Consider the following 13,013-nt stretch of genomic DNA (forward strand, 5'->3'; position numbering starts at 1 on the left):
GCCAAAAAAAATACAAGGATGACGTCTACCAAGTTTGGGGCCAAAACTCCTTCCGAAAAAATTTTAAAAAATCCTGAACCCCAAAAAGTTTCAAAAATCGTGAAAAATACAAAACGAGTCGTCTTGCCATGAAACTTCACGTGAAGGCTTAAGGGACCATTGTATTAATTTACAAGCCATAAAAATGACATTGGCATGCAGAGATAAGAAGATGTGCCTAAACCCACGTACCACCCTATCGATCCACGGCTTGCGCATCCCGTCTCTCTGGCTGGAGTTGTGCCCGCCCGCCCGCATGTTTCCTCAGTTGGCTTAGGTATACGGAGTTCATTCCTAGTCTATGATCGGATCGGACTGAGAGTTGCGGCAGCACATGCTGGGCTCGGACATGTACTGCTATCGCATTTTTCTACGTCGAGGCACCATCGTCGGAGCATTGCCGAAGAACCTGACCGACGGCATTAGGGTTCCGGGGATCGGGGGGCCAGGGGGTGTGTGCGCACATGGTGTGCGATGGGTGCTGGTACTTGGCCCTTATATTGGCCCCCTATCCCTCATCAAACCTCGAGAACTCACACCCCTTAAAGAGCATTTCAGATTTTACAGGTTTGCTGCCAGTAGCCATTAAAGTGTCTAAAATGGGGACACTTTTTTCGAAGGATCACAAAATCTTGTACACTTCGAGTTTTTAGCTGAATTTTTTTGTGTAGGCCAAAAAAAATACAAGGATCATGTCCACCAAGTTTGGGGCCAAAAAGTTTTGAAAATCGTGAATAATAGAAAATGAGTCATCTTGCCATGCAACTTAACGTCAAGGCTTGAGGGACCATTGTATGAATATACAAGCCATAAAAATGGCATTGGGATGCAAAAAATATGAAGATGTGCCTAAACCCACCTACCACCCTATGGATCCACGGCTTGCGATCCCGTCTCTCTTGCCGGTGTAATGCCCGTCCGTCCGCCCACCTGCCCACCCGCCCACTCGTTCGTTTTATCGGTTGGCTTAGGCATACGGAGTTCATTTCCAGTCTAAGATCGGACCGAAAAAATGGTTGATGCAGCACATGCTGAGCTCGAGCATGTGCTGGTGCCACGTTTTTCTTCACCGGGGCACCATCATCAGAGCATCGCTGGAGAACCTGATCGGCCACATTAAGGTTCCGACGATCGGGGGGTGGGGGGGTGTGCACACATGATGTGCGATGGGTGCCAGCTCTTGGCCCTTATATTGGCCCCGTATCCCTCATCAATCCTCGAGAACTCACACCCCCTCAAAGAGCATTTGGGATTTTACAGGTTTGTTGCCAGTAGCCATTAAAGTGTTTAAAATGGGGACACTTTTTTTGAAATGGTCACAAAATCTTGTACACTTCGAGTTTTTAGCTGATTTTTTTTGTGCCTGCCAACAAAAATACAGGGATCATGTCTACCAAGTTTGGGGCAAAACTCCTTCTGAAAAAATTTTAAAAAATTCTAAACTGTAAAAAGTTTCAAAAATCATGAAAAATAGAAAACGAGCCGTCTTGCCATGCAAGTTCATGTGAAGGCTTAAGGGACCATTGTATGAATTTACAAGCCATAAAAATGGCACTGGCATGCAGAGATATTAAGATGTGCCTAAACCCACCTACCACCCTATCGATCCATGGCTTACGCATCCCGTCTCTCTGGCCGGCGCAGTGCCCGCCTACCTGCCTGCTCATTTCGTCGGTTGGCTTAGGCATACGAAGTTCATTCCCAATCTAAGATCGAACTGGATCGATGGTTGTGGTAGCACATGCTGGGCTCGGGCATGTGCTGGTGTAGTATTTTTCTTCACCGGGGCACCATCGTCGGAGCATCGCCGGAGAACCTGACCGACGGCATTGGGATTCCGACGATCGGGGGGCCGGGGGGGTGTGCACACATGATGTGCGATGGGTGCTGGTACTTGGCCCTTATATTGGCCCCCTATCCCTCATCAAACCTCGAGACCTCACACCCCCTTAAAAAGCATTTGAGATTTTACAGGTTTGCAGCCAGTAGCTATTAAAGTGTCTGAAATGGGGACACTTTTTTCAAATGGTCACAAAATCTTGTACGCTTCGAGTTTTTAGGTGAATTTTTTTGTGCATGCAAACAAAAATACAAGGATCACGTCTACCAAGTTTTTGGCCAAAATACTTTCCAAAAAAATTTAAAAAAATCTCGAACTGCAAAAAGTTTGGAAAATCATGAAAATTAGAAAAGAGTCGTCTTGCCATGAAACTTCACGTGAAGGCTTAAGGGACCATTGTATGAATTTACAAGCCATAAAAATGGCATTGGCATGCAAAAATATGAAGATGTGCCTAAACCCACCAACCACCCTATCGATCCACGGCTTGCGCATCCCGTCCCTCTGGCCAGCGTAGTGCCCGCCAGCCCGCCCACCCGCTCGTTTCGTCAGTTGGCTTAGGCATACGAAGTTTATTCCCAGTCTAAGATCATACTGGACCGAGGGTTGCGACAGCACATGCTACGCTCGGGCTTGTGCTGCTGCCGTATTTTTCTTTATCGGGGCACCATCGTCGGAGAACCTGACTGGCAACATTGGGGTTCCGGCGATCGGGGGGGCCGGGGGGGTGTGCACACATGATGTGCGATGGGTGCTGGTACTTGGCCCATATATTGGCCCTCTATCCCTCATCAAACCTCAAGAACTCACACCCCCTTAAAGAGCATTTGAGATTTTACAGGTTTGCTGCCAGTAGCCATTAAAGTGTCTGAAATGGGGACACTTTTTTCAAATGGTCACAAAATCTTGTACACTTCGAGTTTGTAGCTGATTTTTTTTGTGCATTCCAACAAAAATACAAGGATCACGTCTACCAAGTTTGGGGCCAAAACTCCTTTCAAAAATGTTTTAAAAAATCTCGAACTGTAAAAAGTTTTGAAAATCGTGAAAAATAGAAAATGAGTCTTTGCGATGAAACTTCACGTGAAGGCTTAAGGGACCATTGTATGAATTTACAAGCCATAAAAATGGCATTGGCAGAAGAAATATGAAGATGTGCCTAAACCCACCTACCACCCTATCGATCCACGGCTGATGCTTCCCGTCTCTCTGGCCGGTATAGTGCCTGCCCGCCCGCCCGTCCACTCATTTCGTCAGATGGCTTAGGCATACGGAGTTCATTCCCAGTCTAAGATCGGACCGGCCCGAGGCCGCATTTTTCTTGGCCAGGGCACCATCGCCGGAGCATCGTCGGAGAACCTGACCAACGACATTGGGTTTCCGACGATCGGGGGGGCCGGTGGGTGTGTGCTCATGATGTGCAATGGGTGCTGGTACTTGGCCCTTATATTGGCCCCCTATCCCTCATCAAGCCTCGAGAACTCACACTCCCTTAAAAAGCATTTGAGATTTTACAGGTTTACAGCCAGTAGCCATTAAAGTGTCTAAAATGGGGACACTTTGTTCAATTGGTCACAAAATCTTGTACACTTCGAGTTTTTAGCTGAATTGTTTTATGCAAGCCAACAAAAATACAAGGATCACGTCTACCAAGTTTGGGGCCAAAAATCCATTTGAAAAAATTTTTAAAAATCCTGAACCGTAAAAAGTTTTAAAAATCGTGAAAAATAGAAAACGAGTCATCTTGCCATGAAACTTCACGTGAAGGCTTAAGGAACCGTTGTATGAATTTACAAGACATAAAAATAGCATTGGCATGCAGAAATATGAAGATGTGCCTAAACCCACCTACCACCCTCTCGATCCACGGTTTGCACATCCGGTCTCTCTGGCCGACGTAGTGCCCGCCCGCCCGTTCGTTTCGTCGGTTGGATTAGGCATACGGAGTTCATTCACAGTCTAACATCAGACAGGACTGAGGGTTCTAGTAGTAGGATCGACAGCACGCAGAGGGGGACCCGACCAATCCCCGGCTTGCGCATCCTACCCCTCTGGCAAGCTGAGCGACTGCACGCTCGTTTCGTGGGTTGACTTAGGCATACGGAGTTCATTCCCAGTCTAAGCATACGGAGTTCATTTCCCAGTCTACGATCAGACCAGGAAGAGGGTTGCAGCAGCACATGATGGGCTTGGGCATGTGCTGCTGTCGCATTTTTCTTCATTGGGGCACCATCGTCGAAGCATCGTCGGAGAACCTGACCGACGGCATTGGGGTTCTGGCGATCGGAGGGGCCGGGGGGGGTGTGCACACAAGATGTGCGATGGGTGCTGGTACTTGGACTTTATATTGGCCCCCTATCCCTCATCAAACCTCGAGAACTCACACCCCCTTAAAGAGCATTTGAGATTTTATAGGTTTCCTTCCAGTGGCCATTAAAGTGTCTGAAATGGGGACACTTTTTTCAAATGGTCACAAAATCTTGTACACTTCGCGTTTTTAGCTGATTTTTTTTGTGCATGCCAAAAAAAATGCAAGGATCATGTCTACCAAGTTTGGGGTCAAAAATTCTTCCGAAAAAATTTTAAAAAATCCCAAACCGTAAAAAGTTTTGAAAATCGTGAAAAATAGAAAACGAGTCGTCTTGCCATGAAACTTCACGTGAAGGCTTAAGGGACCATTGTATGAATTTACAAGCCATAAAAATGGCATTGGCATGCAAAAATAAGAAGATGTGCCAAAACCCACCTACCACCCTATCGATCCACGGCTTGTGCATCCCGTCTCTCTGGCCGATGTAGTGCCCACCCGCTCGCCCGCTCGTTTCGTCAGTTTACTTAGGCATACGGAGTTCATTCCTAGTCTAAGATCGTACTGGACCGAGGGTTGTGGCAGCACATGCTGTGCTCGAGCATGTGCTGGTGCCACATTTTTCTTCACCGGGGCACCATCGTCGGAGAACCTAACCGACGGCATTGGGGTTCCGACGATCGGAGGGGCCGGAGGGGGGTGTGCACACATGATGTGCGATGGGTGCTGGTACTTGGCCCTTATAGTGGCCCCCTATCCCTCATCAAACCTCGAGAACTCACACCCCCTTAAAGAGCATTTGAGATTTTACAGGTTTGTTGCCAGTAGCCATTAAAGCGTCTGAAATGGGGACACTTTTTTCAAATGGTCAGAAAATCTTGTACACTTCGAGTTTTTAGCTGATTTTTTGTGTGCATGCCAACAAAAATACAAGGATCACCTCTACCAAATTTGGGGCCAAAACTCCTTCCAAAAAAGTTTTAAAAAATCTCGGACTGCAAAAAATTTTGAAAATTATGAAAAATAGAAAATGAGTCGTCTTGCCATGAAACTTCACGTGAAGGCTTAAGGGACCATTGTATGAATTTACAAGTCGTAAAAATGGCATTGGTAGGAAGAAATATGAAGATGTGCCTAAACCCACCTACCACCCTATCGATCCACGACTGACGTATCCAATCTCTTTGGCCGACATAGTGCCCGCTCGCCCGCCCGTCCGCTCATTTCGTCGGATGGCTTAGGCATACGAAGTTCATTCCCAGTCTAAGATCGGACCGGCCCGAGGGTTGTGGCAGCACATGCTAGCCTCGAGCATGTGCTGGTGCGGCATTTTTGTTTGCCGGGGCACCATCGTCGGAGCATCGTCGGAGAACTTGACTGACGACATTGGGTTTCCAGCGATCGGGGGGGGCCGGGGGGGTGTGCGCACATGATGTGCAATGGGTGCTGGTACTTGGCCCTTATATTGGCCCCATATCCCTCATCAAACCTCGAGAACTCACACCCCCTTAAAGAGCATTTGAGATTTTATAGGTTTCCTGCCAGTGGCCATTAAAGTGTCTAAAATGGGGACACTTTCTTCAAATTGTCACAAAATCTTGTACACTTCGAGTTTTTAGCTGAATTTTTTTGTGCATGCCAACAAAAATACAAGGATCACGTCTACCAAGTTTGGGGCCAAAACTCCATTTGAAAAAATTTTAAAAAATCCTGAACCGTAAAAAGTTTCAAAAATCATGAAAATAGAAAACGAGTCGTCTTGCCATGAAACTTCACGTGAAGGCTTAAGGGACCGTTGTATGAATTTACAAGACATAAAAATAGCATTGGCATGCAAAAATATGAAGATGTGCCTAAACCCACCTACCACCCTCTCGATCCACGGCTTGCACATTCGGTCTCTCTGGCCAACGTAGTGCTCGCTCGCCCGCCAGCCCATTCGTTTCGTCGGTTGGCTTAGGCATACGGGGTTCATTCACAGTCTAACATTAGATCAGACCGAGGGTTGCAGTAGTAGGATCGACAGCACGTAGAAGGGGACCCGACCGATCGCCGGCTTACGCATCCTGCCCCTTTGGTCGACTGAGCGACCGCACGCTCGTTTTATGGGTTGACTTAGGCATACGGAGTTCATTCCCAGTCTAAGCATATGAAGTTCATTCCCAGTCTACGATCAGACCAGACCGAGCATTGCAGCAGCACATGCTGGGCTCGGGCATGTGCTGGTGTCACATTTTTCTTCGTCGAGGCACCATCGTCGGAGCATCGTCGGAGAACCTGATCGGCGGCATTGGGGTTCTGGCGATCGGAAGGGCCGAGGGGGTGTGCACAGAAGATGTGCGATGGGTGCTGGTACTTGGACCTTATATTGGCCCCCTATCCCTCATCAAACCTCGAGAACTCACACCCCCTTAAAGAGCATTTGAGATTTTATAGGTTTCCTGCCAGTGGCCATTAAAGTGTCTGAAATGGGGACACTTTTTTCAAATGGTCACAAAATCTTGTACACATCGAGTTTTTAGCTGAAGTTTTTTGTGCATGCCAACAAAAATGCAAGGATCATGTCTACCAAGTTTGGGGTCAAAACGTCTTCCGAAAAAATTTTAAAAAATCCCGAACTGTAAAAAGTTTTGAAAATCATGAAAAATAGAAAACGAGTCGTCTTGCCATGAAACTTCACGTGAAGGCTTAAAGGACCATTGTATGAATTTACAAGCCATAAAAATGGCATTGGCATGCAGAAATAAGAAGATGTGCCAAAACCCACCTACCACCCATCGATCCACGGCTTATGCATCCCATCTCTCTGGTCGGCGTAGTGCCCACCCGCCCGCCCGCTCGTTTCATCAGTTGGCTTAGGCATACGGGGTTGATTCCCAGTCTAAGATTAGATTGGACTGAGCATTGCAGCAGTAGGATCAGCAGCACGCAGAGAGGGACCCAATCGATCCCCAGCTTGCGCATCCCGCCCCTCTGGCCGACTGAGCACCCGCACGCTCGTTCCGTGGGTTGACTTAGGCATACAGAGTTCATTCCCAGTCTAAGATCAGACTGGACCGAGGGTTGTGGCAGCACAAGCTGGTGCCGCATTTTTCTTCACCGGGGCACCATCGTCGGAGCATTGTCGGAGAACCTGACTGGCGGCATGGGGGTTCCGTCGATCAGGGGGGTCGGGGGCGTGTGCGCACATGATGTCTGATGGGTGCTGGTACTTGGCCCTTATGTTGGGCCCCTATCCCTCATCAAACCTCAAGAACTCACACCCCCTTAAAAAGCATTTGAGATTTTACAGGTTTGCTGCCAGTAGCCATTAAAGTGTCTGAAATGGGTACACTTTTTTCAAATGGTCACAAAATCTTGTACACTTCGAGTTTTTAGATTTTTTTGTGCATGGCAAAAAAAATACAAGGATCATGTTTACCAAGTTTGGGGCCAAAACTCCTTCCGAAAAAATTTTAAGAAATCCCGAATCGTAAAAAGTTTTAAAAATCGTGAAAAATAGAAAACGAGTCGTCTTGCCATGAAACTTTACGTGAAGGCTTAAGAGACCATTGTATGAATTTACAAGCCATAAAAATGGCATTGGCACATAGAAATATGAAGATGTGCCTAAACCCACCTACCACCCTATCGATCCACTGCTTGCGCATCCCGTCTCTCTGGCCGGCGTAATAACCACCCGCCCGTTCATTTCGTCAGTTAGCTTAGGAATACGGAGTTCATTCAAAGTCTAAGATTGGATCGAATAGAGGGCTCTGGCAGCAGGATCGACAGCACGCAGAGGGGGACCCGATCGATCCCCGACTTACGCATCCCGCCCTTCTTGCCGGATGAGCACCGGCACGCTTGTTTCGTGGGTTGACTTGGGCATAGGAGTTCATTCCCAGTCTAAGATCGGACAGGACCGAGGGTTGCGGCAGCACATGTTGGGCTCAGGCATGTGCTGGTGCCGTATTTTTCTTCATCGGGGCACCATTGTCAGAGTAATATCAGAGAACCTGACCGGCGGCATTGGGGTTCTGGCGATCGAAGGGGCCGGGGGGTGTGCGCACATGATGTGCGATGGGTGCTGGTACTTGGCCCTTATATTGGCCCCCTATCCCTCATCAAACCTCGAGAACTCACACCCCCTTAAAAAGCATTTGAGATTTTACAGGTTGCTGCCAGTAGCCATTAAAGTGTCTGAAATGGGGACACTTTTTTCAAATGGTCACAAAATCTTGTACACTTTGATATTTTAGCGAAATTTTTTTGTGCATGCCAACAAAAATACAGGGATCACGTCTTCCAAGTTTGGGGCCAAAACTCCCTCCAAAAAAATTTTAAAATATCTCAAACCATAAAAAGTTTTGAAAAATGTGAAAAATAGAGAACGGGTAAGGGACCATTGTATGAATTTACAAGCCATAAAAGTGGCATTGGCACACAGAAATATGAAGATGTGCCTAAACCCACCTACCACCCTATCGATCCACGGCTTGAACATCCTGTCTCTCTGGCCGACGTAGTGCCCGCCCGCTCGCCAGCCCGCTCGTTTCGTCGGTTGGCTTAGGCATACGGAGTTCATTCCCAGTCTAACATCAGACCGGATTAAGGGTTGTGGTAGTAGGATCGGAAGCACGTAGAGGGGGACCCGACCAATCCCCGACTTGCGCATCCCACCCCTCTGGCCGGCTGAGCGCCCACACGCTCGTTTTGTGGGTTGACTTAGGCATACGGAGTTTATTCCCAGTCTAGGCATACGAAGTTCATTCCCAATCTAAGATCGGACCAGACCAAGGGTTACGGTAGCACATGCTTGGCTCGGGCATGTTCTGGTGTCACATTTTTCTTTGTCGGGGCACCATCGTCGGAGCATCGCCAGAGAACCTGACCGGCGACATTGGGGTTCTGGCGATCGGGGGGGCCGGGGGGGTGTGCACACAAGATGTGCGATGGTTGCTGGTACTTGGACCTTATATTGTCCACTTATCCCTCATCAAACCTGGAGAACTCACACCCCCTTAAAGAGCATTTGAGATTTTACAAGTTTGCTGCCAGTGGCCATTAAAGTGTCTGAAATGGGGACACTTTTTTCAAATGGTCACAAAATCTTGTACACTTCGAGTTTTTAGCTGAATTTTTTTGTGCATGCCAAAAAAAATACCAGGATCAGGTCTACCAAGTTTGGGGTGAGAACTCCTTTTGAAAAAATTTTAAAAAATCTCGAACCGCAAAAAGTTTCAAAAATCGTGAAAAATAGAAAACGAGTCGTCTTGCCAAGAAACTTCACGTGAAGGCTTAAGGGACCATTGTATGAATTTACAAGCCATAAAAATGGCATTGGCATGCAGAAATATGAAGATGTGCCTAAACCCGCGTACCACCCTATCGATCCACGGCTTGCGCATCCTGTCTCTCTGGCCGACGTAGTGCCCGCCCGCCCGCTCGTTTGGTCGGTTGGCTTAGGCATACGGAGTTCATTCCCAGTCTAAGATCAGACCAGATCGAGGGTTGCAGTAGCAGGATCGGTAGCACGTAGAGGGGGACCTGGTCGATCGTCGACTTGCGCATCTCGCCCCTCTGGCCGACTAAGCACCCGTACGCTCGTTTCGTGGGTTGACTTAGGCATACGAAGTTCATTCCCAGTCTAAGCATACGTAGTTCATTCCCAATCTAGGATCGAATCGAGTCGAGGGTGGTGGCAGCACATGCTGGGTTCGAGCCTGTGCTGGTGCCGTATTTTTCTTCACCGGGGCACCATCGTCGGAGCATCATCGGAGAACCTGACTGACGACACTGGGTTTCGACGATCGGGGGGGCCAAGGGGGCGTGCGCACATGATGTGCGATGGGTGCTGGTACTTGGCCCTCATATTGGCCGCCTATCCCTCATCAAACCTCGAGAACTCACACCCCCTTAATGAGCATTTGAGATTTTACAGGTTTGCTGCCAGTAGCCATTAAAGTGTCTGAAATGGAGACACTTTTTTCAAATGGTCACAAAATCTTGTACACTTCGAGTTTTTAGCTGAATTTTTTCGTACATGCCAACCAAATACAAGGATCACGTCTAAAAATTTTGGGGCCAAAACCCCTTCCGAAAAGATTTTAAAAAATCCCGAACGGTAAAAAGTTTCAAAAATCCTGAAAAATAGAAAACGAGTCGTCTTGCCATGAAACTTCACGTGAAGGCTTAAGGGACCATTGTATGAATTTCCAAGACATAAAAATGGCATTGGCACTTAGAAATATGAAGATGTGCCTAAACCCACCTACCACCCTATCGATCCACAGCTTGCGCATCCCGTCTCTCTGGCCGGCGCAGTGGCTGCCCACCCGCCCGCCCGCTCATTTCGACGGTTGGCTTAGGCATATGGAGTTCATTCCCAGTCTAAGATCAGACTGGACTGACGGTTGCAGCAGTAAGATCGACACCACTCAGAGGGGGACCCGGTCGATCCACGGCTTCCGCATCCCGCCTCTCTGGCCGGCTAAGCGCCCGCACGCTCGTTTCGTTGGTTGACTTAAGCATACGGAGTTCATTCCTAGTCTAAGCATACAGAGCTCATTCCCAGTCTAAGATCAGACTAGACCAAGGGTTGTTATAGCACAAGCTGGGCTCAGGCATGTGCTGGTGCCACATTTTTCTTCACCGGGGCACCATCGTCGGAGCATCGCCGGAGCATCGCCGGAGAACCTGACCGGCGACATTGGGGTTCTGACGATCGGGGGGGTTGGGGGGGTGTGCGCACAAGATGTGCATTGCGTGCTGGTACTTGGCCCTTATATTGGCCCCCTATCCCTCATCAAACCTAGAAAACTCATGCTCCCTTAAAGAGCATTTGAGATTTTACAGGTTTGCTACCAGTAGCCATTCAAGTGTTTGAAATAGGGACAATTTTTTCAAATGGTCACAAAATCTTGTACATTTTGAGTTTTTAGCTGAATTTTTTTGTGCATGCCAACAAAATTATAGGGATCATGTCTACCAAGTTTGGGGCCAAAATCCCTTCCAAAAAAATTTTAAAAAATCTTGAACCGTAAAAAGTTTCAAAAATCGTGAAAAATAGAAAACAAGTCATCTTGCCATGAAACTTCACGTGAAGGCTTAAGGGACCATTGTATGAATTTACAAGCCATAAAAATGGCATTGGCATGCAGAAATATGAAGATGTGCCAAAACCCACCTACCACCCTATCAATCTGCACCTTGCGCATCCCGTCTCTCTGGTCAGCGTAGTGCTCGCCCGTCCGTCTGCCCGCTCGTTTCGTCTGTTGGCGTAGGCATACGGTGTTCGTTCCCAGTCTAAGATTGGATCGGATCGATGGTTGCTGCAGTAGGATCGGCAGCACAAAGTGGTGGACCCGGTCGATCCCCGGCTTGTGCATCCCACCCCTCTGGCCGGCTGAGCGTCCGCACGCTCGTTTCATGGGTTGACTTAGGCATACGAAGTTCATTCCCAGTCTAAGCATACAAAGTTCATTTCCAGTCTAAGATCGGACCGGACCAAGGGTTGCGACAGCACATGCTGGTCTCGGGCATGTGCTGGTGCCGCATTTTTCTTCGTCGGGGCACCATCGTCGGAGCATCACCGGAGAATCTGACCGACGGCATTAGGGTTCCGACGATCAGGGGGTCGGGGGGTGTGCGCACATGATGTTCGATGGGTGCTGGTACTTGGCCCTTATATTGGCCCCCTATCCCTTATCAAACCTCTAGAACTCACACCGCTTGAAGAATATTTGAGATTTTATAGATTTGCTTCAGTAGCCATTAAAGTGTCTGAAATGGGAACACTTTTTTCAAATGGTCACAAAATCTTGTACACTTCGAGTTTTTAGCTGAATTTTTTTATGCATGCCAACAAAAAGACAAGGATCACGTCTACCAAGTTTGGGGCCGAAACTCCTTCCAAAAAAATTTTAAAAAATCCCAGACCGTAAAAAGTTTCAAAAACCGTGAAAAATAGAAAACGAGTCGTCTTGCCATGAAAGTTCACATGAAGGCTTAAGGGACCATTGTATGAATTTACAAGCCATAAAAAAGGCATTGGCACACAGAAATATGAAGATGTACCTAAACCCACCTACCACCCTATCGATCCACGGCTTGTGCATCCTGTCTCTCTGGCCGACGTAGTGCCCGCCTGCCCGCTCGTTTCATCGGTTGGCTTAGGCATACAGAGTTCATTCCCAGTCTAAGATTGGATCGAACCGAGGGTTGTGATAGCAGGATCGACAGCACGTAGAGGGAGACCCGGTCAATCCTCGGCTTGCGCATCCCGCCCCTCTGGCCGGCTGAGCGCCAGCACGCTCATTTCGTAGCTTGACTTAGGCATACGAAGTTCATTCCCAGACTAAGCATACGGAGTTCATTCCCAGTCTAAAATCAGACCAGACCGAGGGTTGCGGCAGCACATGCTAGGCTCGGGCATGTGCTGGTCCCGTATTTTTCTTCGTTGGGGCACCATCGTCGGACGGCATTGGGGTTTCGACGATCGGGGGATCGGGGGGGTGTGGGTATAAGATGTGCGATGGGTGCTGGTACTTGGCCCTTATTTTAGCCTCCTACCCCTCATCAAACCTCGAGAACTCACACCCCCTTAAAGAGCATTTGAGATTTTACAGGTTTGCTGCCAGTAGCCATTAAAGTGTTTGAATTGAGGACACTTTTTTCAAATAGTCACAAAATCTTATACACTTTGAGTTTTGAGCTGAGGTTTTTTATGCATGCCAATAAAAATACAAGGATCACGTCTACCAAGTTTGGGGCCAAAACTCCTTTCGAAAAAATTTTAAAAAATCCCGAACCGCAAAAAGTTTCAAAAATCGTGAAAAATAGAAA

The sequence above is a fragment of the Durio zibethinus genome, chromosome 9 (assembly GCF_047325235.1).
Source record: "Durio zibethinus cultivar Kanyao isolate XHJ-2024 chromosome 9, ASM4732523v1, whole genome shotgun sequence".
Taxonomy (NCBI): domain Eukaryota; kingdom Viridiplantae; phylum Streptophyta; class Magnoliopsida; order Malvales; family Malvaceae; genus Durio; species Durio zibethinus.